This window comes from Anthonomus grandis, chromosome 22 (assembly GCF_022605725.1).
Source record: "Anthonomus grandis grandis chromosome 22, icAntGran1.3, whole genome shotgun sequence".
Lineage (NCBI taxonomy): Eukaryota > Metazoa > Arthropoda > Insecta > Coleoptera > Curculionidae > Anthonomus > Anthonomus grandis.
Window position 1 is genome coordinate 18,041,487 of NC_065567.1, and position 23,309 is coordinate 18,064,795.

General features: G+C 30.8%; 1 protein-coding gene across 7 annotated transcripts in view; it reads right to left on the reverse strand.

Moving 5' to 3' along the window:
- Window positions 1-23,232, reverse strand: part of LOC126749121 (latrophilin Cirl-like) — a 278,424-nt gene extending 255,192 nt beyond the window's left edge. For all 7 annotated transcript variants that reach the window (XR_007664896.1, XM_050458770.1, XM_050458771.1 and 4 more), the window contains exon 1: window positions 22,868-23,232. The gene's annotated coding sequence lies outside the window, so the exon portion shown is untranslated. The remainder of the gene's footprint in view (window positions 1-22,867) is intronic.
- Window positions 23,233-23,309: the final 77 nt, after the last annotated feature.

Here is a 23,309-nt window from a genome sequence, read left to right on the forward strand (position 1 = left end):
GGTGAGATGGCTCTTTCTAAGATTTCCTAAATATATTTGATTTACTGTTTACTTTACGAGGCACTGTAGCTTTAGACACATCCTATTCAACGTGCTGTATATATCGTGATCCAGATTCGTAGTTTTTTTCTACACTTTAAGGTAAGTTTTGCTAAAAAAAAATATTTTACAAGCATTAAAAATATTTAACCTTAAAAGTAATGTATAGTTTTTTTCTGAAAATTTTGTTTTTTTTTCAAGTTTTTGTTACTCCTTTTGGGTTTGTGCATTTTTGAGGTTATGTTAATGCACCCGTACCTTTAAAATTTAATAAATCTTAGGAAATATTTAGTGGGCCATCTCACACCCTCACTTTTGGGATAGATGGCCCAACTACTAAATGGGTTAGTTGGCCCATGGGCCATGTATCCCGAAAAACAAAAATAATTTTTTTATTTAATCTTTAACAAAAATCTAAGTCGAAAATTGGCATTTAAGTATACAATTTAGGCATCCAAAGTATATAAATGTATTTTTTAGAGTCATGCCGACTAACTACATTAGAAAAGGTTCAGTGCAAAGAGGAAACTGGACTAAAGAAGATTTAGTCAATGCTGCAGAAGCTGTCAGAAATGGTGTTATGGGTATCAGAGAGGCATGCCGTAATTTTAACAACAATCCACCACCAACATTTCGCAGGCGCTTCAAAAACAATGATTTCCAGAAACGAGCTCTTGGTCCATCTGGTGTTTTTGGTATCGAAAATGAGAAAAAAATTAAGCTATATATCCAGAAATTACAGAAACATGGATTTGCACCAACTCATGAATGCGTCAGAGCAATGGCATTTAACTTGGCAGAGCAGTTAATAGAGAGAAAAAACTGGCTGGGTATGATTGGTTAACTATGTTTTTAAAATGAAACCCCGACCTAAGTGTTAGAAAAGCTGAAGAAGTGTCACTAGCCCGTTGTAAAGGAATGAATAAGACAGATGTTTCTGTGTATTTTAATTTACTTGAAACCACATTAATCGAAGGAGAAATAATGAACAAAGCTGGTCACATATTTAATATGGACGACCACCTACTTGTATATTCAAGGGGAAAAATAAAAAAGCTGAGTTTGAAGATGGAATGCCCCGTGGCTCCACTGTTTATATGATATAATGTTTGCTTGGCTAAAAAATTTATACCAATTTATACCACGTAAACCGCAAGGAAAAGTTCTACTTTTACTGGATGAGCATGCTAGCCATTGCAGCTCATCAGAGATGCTTGAGTATGCTGATAAACATGGTGTTATTCCTCTTTGCCTGCCTAGTCATACCACACAGTTTCTCCATTAATGCTTGCAAGACATTTATTAGAACAAATCCAACTCGGAAAATTAACCGGTTACAATTTGGCCAGCTGCTATCTAAGGCGTGGTCAAAAGCTGCGACAGTTGAGAATGCTGTATCTGCTTTTAGGTCAACAGGTGTTTGTCCCTTTAATCCTTCAGCCATACCAGAGTACGCATATTTGGGATCTGAAGAGGAAATGATAAATTTGGGTAAGTCCCTCTAACAAACGTATTTTTATTTATTTATTAAAAAAAAAACAAATTTTTTTCATCTCATCAATCAAGAAATTTTCGCCTGTTTCGCCTTCAATATTAGCTGTTTATACATCAGCTAATATTGAAAATGCACGAAAAAGAGCAAAACAGGTAGCTTGCGTCCTAACATCTCCGGAAAATATTCAAAAACAAAAATTGGCTAACGCGCGTAATAAGGACAAAGAAAAGAAAAAAGAAATTTAAAAAAATACGACGATTATAAACAAGCAAAAACAAAAAAATAATGATGATGGGTCAAATGATTCATGTGTAAAGGAACAAACTAAAAACATAAAAGGGAAAAATAAATTAAACCTAACCACCCAAAAACCAAAAGCGAAAAAACTTAAATTAAATAAAGACGACTCATCCACAGATACACATCAGACGACTATGTTTCCGAATCTGAGGATTGCTCACAAGAAGACGATTCTACAGAATGCCTTGGATGTGGCGAGATATACAAACTCAAAACTAAAACTGATGACTGGATTCAATGTATTCACTGCACAAGGTGGTTCCATGAAAGCTGCTCTAAATATTTGAATCTCTGTGACCTATGTGGAAAAATTTTATCAAAAAAGCGATTGTTAAATTAAGTTTTTTAAATCAGTATGGGTGAGCCAACTAACCCATAGCACCTGGGAGAGTTGGCCCATTCAGCTTATTTTTTTAAAACTGTTTGTAGAGTTAGATTTTTTAGTTTTTTTTTTAATGTTACTTTTGACGTTAACTGGAATAAATGCTTATGTTAAATCTCTTTTCTTTGGTTTGATTAACTTTTGGGTTTTCATTTTATGTCATTTTTTAAAAAAGTGAGCCAACTATCCCGGACTTATAGATTTTTCAATATCTTTTTATATTGAAATAAATACGTTTTATCCTATAATTAAATAATTGGCCGTGTCTCAAAACTTATAACTTCTTTGAATTCAACTGAATTAAAAATACAGTAAGGAAACCAAAAAGAAGCAGCATTGGCAAAAAAATTGACTTTGTGAAAATTGTACTTCTGATTCTGATTATCAGTACATTAAAACTTTATTATTTGATAGATCTGATTTTTTTTTTAATAATGAGAAATGCAAAATATTAAAATCTTGCTTTTTTTATTAACATCATTATTAAAATAATTTTTGAGAAGCAATGGAGGTATTTTCATTTAAAAAAAAAATAAATTTTTATATAGAAAAATGTTTATGTGGTTTTGTTTAGTAACCAAAAAACTAGTTTGATTAAAAAGTCCATTTTTTACATACTATATTTCTCAGTTGAAAATAAAAACCGGGCTGAATACTCAACTTTTTCATAACATTTATCCAATAATAAACCTGGTATGTGCCAATTAATTTTTGTTAAAATCATGTTTTTCCTCTGCAAAATGTTAGTAAAAATGAACGCAGTAAAATGATTTTAAAAAGAACCTGGTCCATTTCAATAGAGTATCGGCTAAATTTTGCATCATTGTGATGTAAAAATTCTCATACACGGTAATGCCAGGCTTTTTAATGGCTGCCCGAATCCCTAAATTGAACTGTGCTAATGCAGTTTACCTGCATCAAAGTTCAGGGCGAAAATTATATTTTCAGGCCAATTGCACTGGACGTTCTTTAAAGGAATAGTAACAGAGGAATTAATTAGTATTCAATCGTTATTTTGTCACAACTTTAAACTATACTAAGCTTGTTATGTATTACAATGCAATCCATTATAATGGTTGAGTTTCCCATAAGTAAATCATAACTCTACCACAATAATCCCTATCAAACATTCTATTCTTATAATACCTAGTTTATTGTTCAAATTTTGACTCGACAAAGTTTCATAGCAAGAATCTATAATATTCTTCCTATTTATATTCGCCAATTATCTGTTAAATATAAAAGCAAAGTTTAAATTACTAAGCGTCTAATTGGGCTAAATATACCTGGAATTATTCGGGATTAATAAAAGAGACAAAAGAATTTGGAACTTGGGCAATTATAGCATTAATACAGAAAGCCCCATTAACGAGTTATATGCTAAAAAAGATAATATTTATAAACTTATTGATCGATTCGTAATTAAATTCTAAAACTAATTAATAATTTCAAACCGACATATCAAAAGACTCAAATAAATTGTATATTTTCAATCCCTTTGCTGGTTTTGCATTTCCTTGTTTTCATTTTTAATGATCTTCTAACTTTTCCAATTAACAAACATTTCATTTACGTACGGTAAAACCGTTCGTAGTCTTCATACGGCTCTAATGAGCGTTGAAAAATATAGCATGAGTTAGTCGGGTACAAATGATATTTTTGAAGTGATCCGGGGATCTCAGGTTTCAAAAAAGTTAATCCTGAAATCCCGGGTCCCCAACATTTAACGGGTTTTAGTAGGAGAGCTTAATCCCTATGTATTTAATGGTATCTTGAATATCCATACGTGCCACTAATGGTTAACCCTTACTATTTTAAATTATCTAACTGGTTCGATGTGATTATATTGACTTGAGGCAGATTACTTATATTAATTTTTTTTCAAATTCTCACAATGATTTAGATTAATTTTGGTTTTGTTTATAAAAAACTTTTTATAGCAATACAATTTTCTTTATTAGCAATTGATATATTTATAGCTTACGTAGAAGGGTGTTTGTTTTGTTTCTTATTTAAAAAAAATTATGTATGGAAAAAATTAAAAATTTGGAAAATGTGAATATAAAAGCTATAGGAAATGTTATTTTTAATTAAATGACATGCAAAGTATATAAGTTTCCTGTCATACATGACCTCACATAAAGTTATTAACTATTTTAATTTTTATTAAAAAAATATTAATATTAATTATTACTAATATATATTATTCGGAAATTTATTATTGGTTGCTTTGAAAGAGCTAAATTAAAGCATAAAGTTAAACAATGTATAAAAAAGTATTTTTCGACATGTTTTTAAAACACTTTAATTAACGAGCTTTAAATCACCTAAAAAAAATTAAATCCACTTAAATCCGCTTAAAACTTTAAATATATTTTTAACCTACCAATAAATCAGCCTAAATCTTATCCAAAATCATAAATCTGGTTCAGATTAAATCGCATAAATCAATTGGGATCTGAGTTAACCGCTCCTCAGTTAACAATTCAAAAGAAATATTTATTTCGTAGATTTAATTGGGATTTTTAAAAAAGAGAGTTAACTGTTGTTGACTTTAATATGTATTTTATGACCAATGACCACAGGGTAGCTGAGCTTAATGGGGATGTGATGCATTCCTACATATGACAGTGGATTTTGCCACGAGAAGGGATTGCTGCCTTGACAATGTATTTACAAATCTAAATACCGCAAAAAAAATTTTAAGATCTTTTGATCTGTACTACCTCTTAGATAATAGGTATATAGTATCTCATATAAATATAGTTAATTCAATTAAAGAACCAAATAAAAGAATTAAAGGAAAAAGAAGAAATGAAGATAACTCTTCTTTTACCAACACCAATAATGACAGGCTCAATTGTTTTTATTCAATACCTTTTTTATTAATATTGCTGAAGAAATTATCAAAGATCTCCCAACCACTGAAAAGTCTTTTGATAACTTCTTTTTAAATTCACATACAACTAGCAATAACAACTTTTGAAGACAACATCTCATATCTAAAAAACAGCAAGAATAGAGTATTGCTTTAATATTACCACTAAAATTGTAAAATCATTAAAAAATATTAGTCTATTTACTAACCAAGTTAATAAATCCCTGCATCTTGGGTGGAGTCTTTCCTACTGTACTCAAAGATGCAAAAGTTGTACCCATTTTTAAATATAAAGGATCAGAAGATGATATTACTAACTATCGCATTTGTTTCTATTATCAATATTTTCCGAAAGCTTTGAAGCTAGATTAGAAGATGAAATCAACTGCCATTTTGAACCAAATAATTTACTTCTTACAGGGCAATTTGGCTTCCGTAAGAAGAATTTAACAACGTTAGCTATTAATGGCCTTCTGAATCTTGTTGTTGATGGACTTGAGGATAGATTCGATACGTATGCCTCGTATAAACTAACTCATTATAATTTTTCGAGCAAAAGTTAAAGCCTAATTGAATCCTATCTTTCTGACCGAACCCAGTATGTACACTACAATAACCAGAAATCTGAAAAAGAGAAAATGAAACATAGGGTACCTCAAGGGTCTGTGTTAGGACCTTTTTTTATTTTTGACTTGTCTAGGAAACTTTAATGCATATTTTTTTTTGCAGATAATACCATCAGCATAGTTAGGTATCATCCCACAGATCCAGTGGAAGATATTATGTATAAGACTGGGCCAAATCTGCTTGATTGGTATATTACTAATCGGCTGAAACAGATCTATGCTGTATTTCAAATAGCTAGAGAGTAAAAAAATTTACATTTTCGAGAGTTTTGTGGTCACCCATGGGCGTAGGTAAACTTAGTACCTAGTTAGTCAATAAAGCGAGAAAAAGCGTACAGTTCAAACGCTAAAACAGAGGTACAGGTAGGGGCGATTTGTAAATGTTACACAGATTAGCATAATATTTAATATACTAATTTGGCAGGTAATGTAAACTTCATTGTGCTTCCGGCAGGTAATCTTGCGGATGCAAATAAATAAATAGGGCTAGTAATAACAACACAGATTATAAGTAGTACTTTAGAAATGTTAAACATGATAGTATTAATTTGCTGTTACGCCGTAGTGTTATATATAACATACAAATATATATGTAGGTATACATATAATACAGCGTATAAAAATAAAAAACTGAATAAGATGTTTATTCTAACCACAGATTTAACTAGCTAACGCAACTAGCAACTTAGCTAACTTGCGTTAGCTAGTTAAATCTGTGCTCTAACGAAAAGGAGTAATAATAATAGATCTACATTGTCCGGTAATGAAAAAGTTATTGTTTTAAATGTGCATGATTGTTTAAAACACGACCACCCTAGTTTTGCTGTAGATGATGTTGTATAGAAATGTTCCCTAAAAAAACCATACAAAACCATACAAAAAGAGTCTTTAATGAAGACCCTAAACGTGTCGTTAGAAAAGAACTTCATTGATTTTGTTTTAAACAAAAATACCAACTTTGGACAAAAATTTAATGGAGCTTGGCCGAGACGATACTATAGCTCTGATGAGTTAAAAACTTTTATAGAAGTTTAAACGATATGGCTTTTGCATAAGAAAGCATAATCGCAAATCAGTTCATATCAGTTGTAATGGAAAGCGATAAAATTGCAGTACCGCAGGTAGTAAAAGAATTTTTTTTATCTTGATGAAACCTTAATGCAGGACATATTGTTCAAAAAAATATAGCAAGATAAAAAATAGCCAGTACCGGCCAAACACACATGGAAGGTCTGTCAATGGGCATTAAAGTGCTATCGAGAAAAGGGAAAAGACGCATAATTACACATATTGGAAGTAAAGATGGTTTGGAAGATGGCGAGGATATAAATGCAGATGTATTCGAAAATAAATTTGAAGAAATGATAAAATTTCTTCTAGCTCATTCGGTGGTGGTCTTGGACAACTAGCACCCATTCACGGCGCATACAGTAGACCCCCATTACATTCTATAGAAAACAAGGAATTATAGATTGGCTAACTGACAAGAATATTGAATTTTAAAATGTAGCGGAAAAACATGAAATTATTTTACGTGGTGATGACAGCTCTTCATCAAATGCCGAAGATTATAATTTAATTAGATATTATGTACATATTTATAATACTTTTTAAAATGAATTATGTTATTTTATTATTGTTTATTTAAATGAAATGACGAAAAATATTTTTTTTTATAAAAACATAATATGTAATTTTTTTTTGTTCTAAAATATTATTTTGTTTTAATTTATATTATAGTACCCTATCTGCAAGCTTTTATCGTAACATTTTCAGTGCCTTTCCGATGAATAACAATAGAAAAAGCTCATGAACTATGGAAGTAACATAATGATACGAAATTAGAGGGTCACCCTTTTGCATGCCTGATAAGGTTTTACTACTCTCTACCTATTTGAAATAGACTATAAGACCCAAAAATTTAATTTTTTGCCGGGATACTCTTAACCTCTTCGCGTCATCTATGTGTTAAGTTTCTAAAAGTCATATTAGACGCTGGTCTCACTTAGGAGGTACATGTCTCACAGCTGAGTAAAAAGCTGTCAAAAATAAGGCACTGTCCAGAGGATTATCTATTTGGATACTCATTGCAGCCTACTACAGATACTTTCTGTCCCATATGTCTTATGCCATCCTAAATTGGGGACATAGTGCTCACCTGAAAAGAATTTTTCAACTTGACGTATCAAGACGATGCGTACATGTTTTCGCTGAACTTGATTATCGAGAGCACTTTATTTCCTTAGAAATTCTCACCTTTCTATCCCTGTATATATGTATAAATATATGTACAACTGTCTTGCCTAAGGAGATTGTCATTTACATGAACAACTGACTCGGAAACATTTTTACTAACTTTCATGGATAATCAAGAACTCGAAGGGGCTCTGACTATTATGGTGTTAAGTTTTTTAATTGCTTTTCAAGACATGTAAGATTGTTACAAGTTGAAAAGTTTCTGTCTAAAGTTAAATGTTACCTAATAAAGTAGGCCTTTTATTCAGTTGAGAACTATCTCCAAAATAACTTCTCTGAGATATACATATATATGTATACACTTATTTTCTTTTAAGTTTTTATCATTTTAATGACGTGTTTTAATGTTACATGTACTTTAATGGTGTAAGTTTAAAACTTTTAATTAATAGTAATATAATTTATATGTTTTATCTTGTAAACAGAATAACTTAGTATATTCCACTATTTGACCTGTATGAACATTGTATGTAAGACTAATAAATATTTAAATATATAGGGAAGTATTTTAGGACCCTTGTTGTTATTATTTATACGTCTAGATTTCATCTTCAGTTAAAGTCCTGTGGCCACCATTTTTGTGCTGACGATATGCAATTATTTTATTAATTTTCTCCATGTCAGTTTAAATTAGCCGAGAATAAGATTAATCTAACTTAAAATGTCTTACTATTTCTGATGTTTCTTCAAAGCATTTATTAAAATTCATCCAAATCATTTGCAATATTTATTGGTAATCGACAAGTGTTAATTATATTAAAAAAATTATAAACATAAGTTGGGGGTGAAAGAATTCCAAGGCAAGAGTTATAAAGTATCTTATTATAACAACCGATATATAATACCTTAATATAACGACCGATTTAAACCATCAGCTTTCAAATATTCTTAAAAAAAGCATATGTTGCTTTAAAATTAATGTGTTAGTACCGGCCCTATTTTATGTAATTCATTAGTGCTTTCACAGTCTAGTTACTGTGATGTGGTTTTTGGCTGATATCTTGATTATCAGGATAGGGGTAGACTGCAAAGGCTAGAAAACTCTTGCCTTCGACTAATATTTGCCATTCGCAGGCGAAACCGTGTTTCCTATAAATTTCACGAACTTGGATGGCTGGATACAGGGAATCGAATAATTGCTCATTCTTTAACATTTTTTTATAAAATTTTTAAATATCGTCTTTTTTACAATTTTGCATATCAGTTAAGGTCCTTAAATTTAGACCTAAATCGGCTCTCAATTTCCTGTAATACCTTTAAGTAAAAAGATAATTTTACGTCTAATGAATCCACAGGATATAAAATTCTTGGATTGTTCATCGCAGTTGGGGATTACAGAGATTCAGCTTTTGTCTTTTTAAAAATTTTTTTTTGTACTGAATTATTTCTGTAAATTAAAACAAATGTTTTTTTTTGCCTATACTTATATTGTTTGTAATATAGACTGTTAGATTTCAAATTTGGAACTTCTTCAAATGATTGGATTTTTTAAAATAATTAGTCAATAAGCGTTATTAGTTATATTTTTCCTAATGAAGTATGTTAAGACCAGAATCCGCCAAATTATTATTATTATTATTATTATTTTTATTAAATTTACTTTAAATTAACAGATTGTCATATTTGTAATTTTCTAAATCTAAAAAGTTTCTTTTTTGGACATTTTCAGTTCTAATATAATATTTTTGAGAAGTATTGGTTCACAATTAATTAAAAAAAAAAAATAAGGAGTAAAAATTTCTACCAAAGTTAAAAAAAAAATAATGAAAAAGTTATATTGGCTAAAATACAAGATGGAAACTTTAAATCTAATATACACCATGACTATATAATACATAAACCTTTTTGACAAAAACAATATATTAAACTGCTTACCTTGTTTCAACAATTTATTTAAAAAAAAATCCAAATTAAATGACTCAGAAACTAAAGCGCGGAACTTTTAAACGAATTATTCGCACTTTAACGTCGATTTTTCAACAAAAAAAACAAAAACATATTTTTAATCCTGGCCGACCCTAAATTTCACTAACACTAGCCGATAACGCCGTGTACTTTATAATGGAAAAACACCATTATATATAAAGCTTTAACTACCAAGCTCAAAGCTCTATCACCTGAGCGCCTAAAACTCGCTCCGCAATTTTTGCTCTCCTGATATCCGCGATGTGGAATTCGAGAGTGTGGAATTTTGAATTTCGCAGATAATTTACTAGAGGTGGGGAGTGTTCGCCTATCGAGCGTGCCCGAACTGACTAAATCCCTAGACGGCTTAGATCCAGTTTAATGGAAGATGCTCTGCTCAATTGGCGCACTTGACTCTGTCTCTATTTGCGCTTGTTAAAAGTACTCCAGGATTGCGACATACAAACCAGTCCGGGCTGTTTTACACCTACAAACCATGGGGCCCTAGGGAGTATTCACACTTTTAATTCACATTTAACCTTGTCTTTCTTACCCAATTTTCCTTACACACTAGAGTAAGCCAGTTTCTTATTTTCATTACAGAAAATTGAACTGAATATTAACAGCACAGTAAAAAATTACCCGCTTGCATCTAAAGGTCTTAAAATTGGTTACTATGATTATCAATACCCTCATAAATTAATCTTATGTCCCCTAAGTTTCGATGTTTTCCTAAACCGTAGTCCCAAATACATCATTTTAAAATCCTGCGGCATTAGTATTTTTGACTATTTATTTTTGGAAAAACACATAAAGAAAACTGGCATATCGCCACTAACAACAAGGAGGCTTTTATGACAAAAAAATAAAAAATTTAAACGTTGGTTAAAGGAGTTTAGATCTATGTAAGATACAGATTATTGTACAACTGGTAATCCCTGGTTTTATGACTTTACGAAGGCACATTATTTACTATTTGATACGTGTTTCGCTAAAAATGTTAGCGTCTTCAGTAGAAGATTAAATAATTAGGAGGTTTAAGTTTTCAGTGTCCAATTTAGTTAAATGGATTATCCTAAATGAAATTTTTATTTGAAGAGTTACTACATAACTGCGTGTATGTTTATAATAAAAATGCCATACATTAACTATTTCTTGTTAGAATTTTATATTCTAGTTGTTTTATATGATTTATTAAATAAAAAAAAAGAAATCCATTGGGTGCAATTTCTTATATCCTCAAATTCAAGCAGGCAAAATTTCAATTAAGTTCAAGTTATTTAAAAATTCCAGTAGCTACGCCTTGAATATCTGATGCAAATTTTTTCTTTGTCACTGGTGGTAAAAATTAGTCTAAGTTAAATATTAAACTTATTCAATTCAAGATATTTAACTAACTAAAGAGGGTTGAGGGTTGTGATTTATAATAAGAAAATAAAAATCTGAAGGTTCTTCTTGTGCTCAACTAAATTAGAAATTCAAGCAATTCGTCAAGATCAATAGTTTTCAAATGCACAATAACGTTCGGCGGTCACTGTTACTGCATTACCGTCTTCGCTTTCGAAGAAAAACGTTCCAATTATTCCTCCAGAACATAATGTTGCCCCCATATAGTCCACGCGTTGTGGATGTATTGCTTTCCGATGAATCATTTGTGGATTTAATAAGCCCCAAATACGAGAGTTTTGCCTATTAATGAAGCCATCGAGATGAAAATGGGCCTCATCACTCCAAATGATTTTATTTGCAAAATCAGCAGGCTGCTCAAGAATCTAATTGGTGAATTCTCTTCGCTGTTCATAGTCTCTTGGTAGAAGTGAAATCAGTTATTTCGACCGAATATTGGACGCACTTCACGAATAGTGGCAATTTAACTTTCAACATTTTGATAATAATTTTTGACAATCCGGTCGCGTTGCTATATCATGTGATGCTACACATTTACTAACTCCCATATGTCACCTTTTGATCTGTCACGTCATAATCATGTGATATTACAACTGTCAAACATGGCGAAATTCAACTCTTGCGTTGTTATTGAAACACCCTTTAAAACGTTCAAAATATTAATGATTGTCACTGAATTTTCGGTCAAGACCTAGTGCGTTAATCAAAATATTACTAAAAGGCAAAAATTCGGAAGAATAAAAGTCAATATTTTACAGGCTCATTTAATGTTACCTCCAATTATTAAAGAAACTCTCATTTAGGAATCACAATCAAATTACCTCAAATATTAGGTTTACGTCATAGTGATAGTCATAGTCATAGCCAATATAAGTACCCCTTAATAAAAAAAGAATGATCTTTTTGTTTACACCCCCTTAGTAGCGAAATATGATGATCATATCGTCGCTTCTCAAGAATAACGACACAATCCAAAAAACCACGTTTTTGAGTTATGTATAAAATTCAATTACAAACAATACCTAATTTATCAAGAAGGACTTATGCGTTTAGTACGTCTCTGCTTCAAGACATGGCGCAAGTGTCTTTATTCCGTTAAACGCTTTTTTAAATAGTATATTGAGAAAAACGACACAAATTTAGTTGCGCATATTCATCCGACAAGCACACGTACATTTTTACGCGAACAGTGATACAATCCAAAAAGTGCTTCGAATTCTGGATATTTTTTTTGTGAATAACACATTACAGATTACCACAGTCTTTTTGATATAGAAATTCCACTACATTTTTAGCTTTATTACATAATTATATTAATTATGTTTAAAAATATTTAAAAAGTTTTCAATATTTGCAGGAGGTGATTTAGAAGGAGTGACACATTTTAGTTTTTTAAACAAAAAAAAATTATATTTAGACCCCGTTTTAAATAAATAATGATAAAAAGTTACAAAATTAATGTCAAAACGAATTTATATCACCCAACAAAATATTTTTCACATGAATTATTTCATCTCTTAGATATTCCAAATTTTACAGTAAAAAAACTTAAAAGTGCTCTCCTGGAAAAAGTGTCTTTTTTGGATTGTGTTATTATTCTAGAGAAGCGACGATATGTGCTTTAGAATATAAAGATCTGTTAGTCAAATATGTTAAAGATTTGGAGAGCAACTTGATGCCATTGACAAGGGAAGAATTTCTTAGACTAGCCTTTGATCTGGCAGAAAAGTTGAACATAGAATTAACACAGAAAAAAAAACAGCTGAAAAGCATTTCTACTATCACTTATTAAATCGGTATTCTGATCTATCATTTTGATCACCAGAGGCAACAGTTTAGACAGAGCTGTTGAACCAAAAAACAGTACGAGAAAGCAAAACATTTTTATGAAAATGGTACGACGATTAATAAAATCAGAGTTGCGGCTGAAATTCGTTCCATACCTTCTTGCAACACAGATCTGAACACTAAAGAGTTAGCAGTAAACACGCACGATAATATATTTGTATCTCCCAAGACTCTATCTCAAATTCCTATCTCTAAGCAGCAAATAAGTGAGGCTACGTCAGATTTAGAAACTCTTCCAGATTCCCGCAAAGTTCTTAATACCTTGACACAAATTTCTCCAATCTCCAGCTTTCTACTCGAAATTATTTTTTGATGAATTTCGAGAAAATACAGATTTTTGATAAATGAAGATTTCGAAAGAAGGAGAAGAACCGAAAAACTAAAACTGGTCTCACGAGGATTGTGCAGTAGGGTGGAGCGAAAACTGGACCAAAATAACTAATTTTCGAAAACGAATATGCCTGAGTGTGCAAAAGATGCCTTTCGGGGTTCGGGGTATTTACCCAAAAAAATCCGAATAACTTATGACGATTCCATCGGCTGCCGAAATGACCTTGAAAATTTTAAAATTAAAAAAATCTTTAAAACTGCAAAAAAAGCCAAACATGCAGCTCTCAGCTAGTTTTTCATGAAAAACTACCCAGAACTCACCACGTGGATGAATGGTGCAACGTGGAGGTGGCTGCATCTCGAGTTCCACCCTACCCTCCCACCCTTAGAATATTTTTTTTAATTTTTTCTGTTCTAGAATTGCTAAGAATTGTTTTTTAGTATCAAATTGCGGCAATATTTGTCTTGATTCAATACGAGCTCTAATAAATCCGTCTCGTGCTTCAGGGCCATAAACCGCCATAGAGGCTTCAGTAACTAACTTAACTACTCGTTCAACTGCCTGTGAATGACAAGGGAATTTTAATAACCCTATTTCATCAGGAACCAAAGAAATCATGTTAGTTAGTTCTTCGTTCGAAATTTCCATTGTTAATGGGGGCTCGCTTATAACAACATTTTGCCAGTCAAATAAGTCGACATAATCTTGACAATCAAAATTCAATTTATTCACGCGAAATATTCTAACATCCTCGGTTTTTGCGGTTGATCTGCATTTTAAAATCCTTCTTAAAGCTAACTCTCGAATATGTTTTCTATCATCTCCTAACATGGCTAATAAAATATTTTCTGGGTGCGCAAAAAATCCATTTCTTTCAATTACGGGATCAATACCTTTTTTAATTTCTTCAGGGAGGTAACGAGATTTATTTATAATGCTAAACAAGTGCCTAGCACCATCCTTACAAGAACAATGGCATTTAATTTGAAACCAGCATACGACATACACTTTTAATATAAACTCTGTTAACATTTTAAGGTTTTGAGAGGGCTCATTGATAGCAAGGTATAACCTTAGAACTCTATTGGCTGTGGTAAACCATCTAGAGTGTGACATTTTCCCTGGCGCTTTTAGAGCCCAATCGTCTTTTAAAACTCCAGTAGAGATTCCTTGACACATCTCATATAAATACTTTGCATCGGTACTCTAGATCAACTAATGGTAAAATTGTTTTAAATTTCTCAAACTGTACGACTGGTAAATTTTCACACGATTCAAGGGTCTTACCAATGGCTCTCTCTGATAATTAAAGATAGATGGGATTCTATCTTTAATTATCGAAATTTTGAGGAGGTTTCGGCAGCCGAAGATATTATTTTTGGACGTTTAGTTTTTTTTGGCTCACTTGAGAGTACAATAGGCACCTTTTAGACATACAGGGTGGTTAAATTTTAAGAAATAAAAAATTCGCTAAATTATTAAAAAACATAATAATTTCCGAAATTTTAAGGCACTTTCGGCAGCCGAAGAAGTTGTTTTCTGAGAAGTTCTTTTTGGCTTACTAACGACTACTATATATAGGCACTTATTAAGCATACAGCGTAATTAAAATTCCATAAATCGAAAATTCGCTCCCCCTTGTTGTGCAGGCATTAGGGGTATGCCTTGTCTGCTTAAAATTACAACAATGAATTTTGCAGAGTATCAAAAAAAGTTTTAATCTTGTTTCTGTAGCTTATATCATGTAGTTTTTGGGTTTAACTATATAAGTTTTTAAACAGCCCAATGCTTTCGTCTTAAAATAACATGACTGGTTTCACCATATGATGTACAATTTTTGTAAAAAATGCAAAAATGCTTTGGTGTCCGGAGCTACTCGATCTCGCCTACTTAGCAGCTGTTAAACTGTTATCGGGTGTACAATCAGTCGACACTTCTCTTGTAGGTGGTTTTAGCTGCTACAGTGATAAGATGTTCTAAATCAGTTTGTTACAATCAGGGAAAATAGCTGAGACATTAATGGGAATCCAAAAGATCCCAAAGGTTCAATTCAACCTCCATCAACCACCAGTCAAGCCAGATACACCAGATATCGCAGAATTTCAAAAAACAAAAGCATAAATCAAAGCCCAGGATAAATCCAACACCAAAAAAAGAAACTAGGAGAAAACAAGAAGGAAAAAAAACCTTAAAGAAATATTGTTGATCGAAATTGGATGTAGGAGAAATCATAAGTCCTTTACCTAGCAAACCAATAAGGGTTACCAAAAATTTGCTACCAAAGAATAAGACGCAGTGGGTTTGGTCTTAAATAAACGCCTGGAGGTTGTTATAAAATTCCCTTCCTTGCGAAATTACAGTTTCCAAATGAGAGGAGAACTATACCGAAATTTCAAATGTTTTCAAATTAGCTCATATTTATCCCCTATAGAGGGTAAAATTTTGGTCACAACTACATCCTAATAGAAAATGAGGTAAAAACGTCTTAATTTAAAAAAAAAACAAAAAAAAATTAAATGCAAAATCTGCTTAAAATGCTGAAGTATAAGCAAATAACGTAAATGCCAGAACTAAATTCTGCTAATAGGATATTTACAGCAGAAGAAAAAACGGAAAACAGCGCATCGGTAACGTCACACCTGGCAACAAGGAGACCGCGATCGACTGTCATTTTGACCGTTAAGTTGAAAATAAACAACAAAAATGGCTGTTTATTCTTTACAAAAAATTGCTTTGCAGAAAACTACGATTTCCATGGGGAAAACAAGAAAAGGAACGGACTGTAGTTGGAAGAGCACATGCCACGGAATAGTTATAAGCTTTTTTCCCTATGTTGAAAATAACATATTTGTAGATATTTATCAAGGACTCAAGATAACCAAAAATCCACAACCAGACTTTGATTCCTTCAAGGAAAATAAAGTAAAAGAGAATCACTGGAGAAAAATCACTGGAGCAAGATGCAGCCTTTTCCATTGTACAATCACCAATGAAATTGTATTATTATTAGGAGTTTAATAAATATATTATCTACAAAAAATTACTTTATATTTTTAATCTAATCATGATTTTATATTAAATGAAAAATACTTAATAAACCAGACCATAGCATATTATATTATCACTTTTTTATAATGAATGAAGTATACAAATAAAGAAGCATCTTAAATATAATTTATGAATACCAAATTGTATAGTCCCACCATACAGTTTTCCATAACAAAATCAATAACAAAACCAGATTATGCTGTTTCTCCAGAAAAACTGTTTCTTTCAGTATTTTATATTTTAAGAACCCTTTCTTCCATTTTCTTTTTTAAACTCAGCATATACATATGCTTATCCTAAATATAATGGCAACACATCAAATTTCATTTCCCTAAAAATGACTTTTATTAAATCCGGAAATAAAGAACATTTTAGATGTAATATGTAACATCAAGCATAAAAGTATTAAAGTTTCAGGTGAGATATCAGACATATGACAAAGATTATATGTTGTAAACAGTATATGTTGGAAAAAGCCCAAAATATACACATTGAATATTATTATTAAAATGCGGAATACTATTAAATTGAAAAACAAATTTCATTATTGAAAGATAAAATAAAATGAAAATTATTATGTATTATTCATAAACTAAAATGGCATATAATATTGCTTTTATTTAGTGTAATACGAGAATATTTTATATTGGTGTTTACATTACAAATAAACATATTTAAAAGTAATATTTTTAAGACTGTAGATTATGCTATAGAAAAGGGCTAAACCATAAGATACAAAAAAGATGGTTCGATACTTCGACGCTTGTCAAGCAATTTCAAATAAGCAAATCGTAATTCAAAGATATTTATAACCTGACCCATAAATTTTATCGATAGTGTAAAATTAACTATATCACTTCTAACATAATTAATTTGTAAACATTTTTCTACTGTAACTCTCCTCAATATTACATTGCTCAAATAAAACTTGCTACTTTGGCATTAAATTCAAATAAATCTAGATAAAGCAGTGTAGGTACAAGTGATATATCACGGCCCACCTGAACTACGTTGTAAATACCAAAGTAAATTTATGACTAAACTAACTGTTAATTTAATTTGCCCAAAGTGCAGACAAACGATCTAAAGTTTGAAGATAACAGAAAACAAGAAGCCCTGATTTAAGCCCAGCCATGCCTCAACATTCATGCCACGGAAGAGAATTAAAATGTTATGGAACCATTGAATTTTACTCAGTTTTTATCATGCCGGCTAAACTAATTTTAAGCTATTCATTAAACTGAAATCTAATTTTGTTATGTCCGAACAAAGCCGTTATATGAAAAACATGTACGTGTAGTATCGACGAATTGATTAGTGAAAACTTTGATCCCCGATTTAATTTAAAACTTGTTGACAAATCAGACAATTTTTATTCATTAAACTTCACTAGGCGGGAATTAACAGGAGAGTTAACAAACTGACATTTTAATTTTACACAAAGGCTAATTTACGGCTTTTTTACAACTAACTTCAATCAAAAATTAATTAAACATTATTAATAAATTCGCACTTTGAATTAGCAATTAATATTAAATGAGCTCAATAAATCTTATCTGAAAATTTCTTTTTATTCTGTGCAAACAGTCTAAAATCTCTCAATTTCTCGAATCTAACACCTTAAAGAAATTGCATCCTATTTTCAGCATTCTCGTAAATAAAAATGGAAGAAGAATTTCTTTTAGTAAGTAACAGAACAAAGTGTATTTCGATAGGCTACTTAACGGAGAAAAAGCGAAACAAACTGAACAGCACGTTAAGGAATCATATTGACTTTTATTAAATAGTAAAATGGCTTTTGAGATGTATTTTTTATGTTTTGCTTTGTTCTCAAACTGGTAAGAATCTCTACAAGAATCACATAATTCTTGATCATAATATCACTAGTACTAAAGTCTTAGTAAATAAAAAAAATCCGCTAGGAGCTAGTCAAGATGTAAGAAATACAGAACTGACAGCCAGCTTCTAAAAGATTAACTTTGGATATTAGTCCTGAGTTGTACTGATCTTACAAATCTAGAATCAATGTGATATGAAGTTCATTTGGAGGATACATAGTATACCAAAAGTCTTTGATCGATCCACATAAATACTAATAGTGTTGGTATTATTAAAGAGCCTTATACTTACCGATATCTTTAAGTTTTTTCCAGATAAGTACTAATATAATATATTTTGAACAAACTGCTTTTTATTTAGTTTATTTGTTTTCCATTAATTTAGTTCTGTCCAATCTATTTGTCCTAATAAGCATTTGACATTGGTTTTGTTAAAATTTAAATAATCTGACAAATAAATATTACAAATTCAATTTAAATCCCAATAAATGAATACACCACTAATAAATACACACTATAAAATCGAATCCATGCAATAACACGTTTTGAAACCCTAATTAAAAATGCTAATCACTCCATGTCAAACCGAGCCATTATTTGATATAAAACAAATGAGTAAGGACTAATGACAATGTTTTTTAAATCAATAGTTTAATAGCTGCATTGTTCTGCACAGGGCTGCTCATTAAATCGGAAAAAAAATTGTTGCCAGAAAAAATTAAAATTCATTTTTTTTACCAAAGATTTCCGTTTAAAATCAGACTATAACTCACAATTTTAGGATTATTGTAACATTTATAGTACTATTAACTATAATACCAGAAAATAATATTGTGATTATATACTTTTGGCCAAGTAGGGGATCTTTTTATTGACATATACGATTAAAAATTGAAATGATAAGATAAGGAACCATATTTAGGCTAGATTCTAGCGGGGGTTTATTTGATTTACTTATTGCTTTATCGAGACAGATATTGCACTCATAATGCGTAATACTAATATTAATAATTTAAATTCGTAAAAGTTGATAGAATAAGTTCGATAAAGAAATAGATTTTCCAATAAAATGTGATATGTATTAATACAGACAGAGTAAAATGTCGGATAATGTAAATAAACAACAACTTGTATCATGGGTGCAACTGTATGCCCATGGTACAAGTTCTTCAGTAGAATTTATAGTCGTCATTCATCATCTGCAATCACCAGTATAGATTATGCAGGAAATTATGACAAAATAATTGAGCATCTGTCATTTTGTCATGTTTTTAAAATACATGTAATTAAACTTAAGATACACCATAAATTTATTGTCCTGCAGAAAAAAGCTAATAGCCATTCAACAAATATTAGTGATAGGCGCAGATTGATTTGGTTTTGTTTTCATTTTTAATAAATAATAATATATTTAAAAAATATGCTAATTGTAAAAAAGAAGTTGGTTTAACATTGCTCCCAATATTAGACTTAGCGTTCGCTAAAAAAAAATAATTTTATAAAATATTCAAGCATTTACCCACAATGTTGGGCGCCAAATGTACCACATATTGGACAATTTATTAAAAGATGTTCAAATGCATTGAATATTAAAAATATGAGGTTATATCATAAAGATACCAAATAAAATGTTCTTTATTTCCAGCCGGAAATGTTGAACTCCCCAATTCTTTCGTTAAAAAAAGGGCAACCAAGCTAAATGTATACTTCTTAAAACAAATTCGTCGATTAGTCGTAGTATAGCATTGCCGGTGAACATGTCACTTTCAATATGGTTAATATACATTAAATGCTTAATTTGACAATCATAATCTTTCAATTTAAGCCTCCTTAAAGGTATTGCTGTCGGTAAGATACAAATTATAATACTGTTTATGAGATATTCAATATTTTTTAAACAAGACTTTGTGAAAAACTATTAACGATCTTTTTTGGCTTGATTTACTTTTCTTTCTTGAACAAAAATGCATACTCCAATAAATTCTAAAGGGTAATTAACGTAACTTGATAAAGAAAAATATTTAGAAAAATATTAAATTTTTGTAACTAAAGCTTGAATAAATAAGCCGTAACAATATCCGTTAAAAAACTTTTGGTTTTTTATTACTGATCTGGTCACTATCATGGGTGCAACTGTGTGCCCATGGTACAAGTTCTTTAGTAGAATTTATAGTCGTCAGTCATCATCTGCAATCACCAGTATAGATTGTGCAGGGAATTATGACAACATAATTGATCATCTGTCATGTTTTTAAAATACATGTTGTAATTAAACTTAAGATACACCATAAATTTATTGTCCTGCGGAAAAAAGCTAATAGCCATTCAACAAATATTAGTGATAGACGCAGACTGATTTGGTTTTGTTTTAATTTTTAATAAATAATATTACATTTAAAAAATATGCTAATTGTAAAAAAGAAGTTGGTCTAACATTGCTCTCAATATTAGAATTAGTATTCGCTGAAAAAAATTAATTTTATAAAATATCCAAGTAATTAGCCACAATGTTGGGCGCCAAATGTACCACATATTGGACAATTTATTAAAATATGTTCAAATGCATTGAATATTAAAAATATGAGGTTATATCATAAAGATACCAAATAAAATGTTCTTTATTTCCGGGCCTCGCCCAGTATAATTTAGTAGTTAATAAAGGTAAGCCGCACATTCTTTATGAATTTTTTTATGCTTTTTTTTGTTTTATCTGTAGGTGTTTCACCCATGGGAGTAAACAAGTTCTTTTAAAAAAGTTGAGTTATGAGATATTTAATATTGTTGGATATGTGAATCTGCAGTAACATTTTTTTATAAAAGTAAGCTTAATCTCTGCCGTCCGTTATAGCTGACGATAATCAATTAAATGAGCTTGATAACTTAATGTTTCTCTTCTAGTTTCTTGATTCAATTTAGATTAAAATTGATATTACATATTTTCGATTCTGTGCATGAGATTTTATTCAAACATTCTTAGTGCCAATAGGCCAAATAAATTTTGAACTCCCTAATTCTTTTGTTGATGAAAGGGCAACCAAGCTAAATGTATACTTCTGAAAACAAATTCGTCGATTAGCCCTAGTATAGCATTGCCGGTGTCATGTCACTTTTAATATGGTTAATATACATTAAATGCTTAAATTGACAAACATAATCTTTCAATTTAAGCCTCCTTAAAGGTATTGCTGTCAGTAAGATACAAATTATATTAGTGTTTATGAGATATTCAATATTTTTTTGAGAAGCCTTTGTGAAAAACTATTAACAATTTTTTTTGGCTTGATTTACTTTTCTTTCTTGAACAAAAATGCATACTCCAATAAAGTGTTGTAACTAAAGCTTAAATAAATAAGCCTTAACAATATCCGTTAAAAAACTTTTGGTTTTTTGTCACTAATCTGGTCACTAGCACTACTTACCGTTCTCAATTTAAAATCTCAATAAACATTTCAAAAGCGCTAAATCAAGCGTATCCAATAGATGTTATAAATGGTAATAACCAATTGATAATGGTTTTTAGTTTTTCTGCTTGTCAGTCTTGGAATTGCCACCTTATCAAATATTTTTTTAATAGAAACTAACCTAAGTAGATTTTTTGTTGCAAAGAAAATATTTCTTTTGATGATGTTACATTAACTTGTAGATCAAGTACTTAAATATTGATCAGTGCATCCAACATGATACGAGCAGTTTTAAATAAATATATACTGACGTAGTATTAATAGAAAATTAACCAATCTACTAAAAGTTTGACCAGAATATAAACTGGATAGCCTATTTCAACTTAACTAAATTTTAAACTCAAATAGGTTAATGCATTTTCTTTCCTTCTCCTTTCAATGAAAGTTTAAAAAAGAAATTCCCTTTAAGCCGATAAAGGTTTGCTAAGAAAAACCACTTTGATGCAATACCTGAACTAAATGAAAGAAACGGATTTAACTAGAGTAAAAGAATTTTTCTTTTAAAATGAAAAAAATGCATTTGCAGGAGAAATCAGGCTATTAAGGTATAATTTGTTTATGGTGCAAATGATTTATGTATAAATAGATTTTATCGGTGCGCCCGTACAAACGATATAAGCTGATGCCTTAAGCCAGTGGATAAAATCCCCGCTATGCCGAGGAATGTCGGACTTAAACCACAGATATAAAGTAGAAAATTGTCCATTGGCGTTACCTGCGATGATGTTTATTTAGTTGACGTTGCCGATGCCGACGTTGACTTTTATCAATTTGTTTGTTTATATATCATTTTAATCCAGCAGCGGTCTTACAATTGTGACATTATTTATTTCCGCTAAATTTCTATTGTTTCCTTATGTCATTCCACTATTTTTGGTGGTCACATGTTAGTTTAGGAATTCTATTGCCACATGTTTTAGTAAAAGAACCTATATTAAGGCTTAATTAAGTCCTATTTGTGTTGGATCCTTAACTTAATTAACTTTGCAAAGGTATATTAGGATGAGGTTAGTGTCTTTTAAATTATATTAACAAACTTAATATTTATCTTACCTAAAGGGGTACCAATGTTTTTTACCCCATAAGATGACAACACATAGAAATAAAAACCATTTCACTTATGAGTTTAACACAAGCACTTTTCAAGTGTGCCCACAGGTTAAGGGTTAAGTTAAATCCAGTTCTTGTGGTGCATCTTTCGTATGCTAAGTAGTAAGAAGGCGAATAAAACAGTTATCGCAAAGTAAAATTCCAACAGTCACAAGTTAAATAATTAAATTCACACACTAAAATCTTATCGTGAATATTGTCTCTTTCGAAAGTTAATGTTTTTATTTATCTTTCAAAATGTGTTTTGAAATGAATCGGCTCGATGCGTTCGCAAGACCGACTTCGACTTCGACAACTCAATACACATACTAACGATGACGATGCTAGCGACATTCCAACCTAGCGGTTTTTCAATGAGTCGACTGCACGATCCCTCACGAACGCT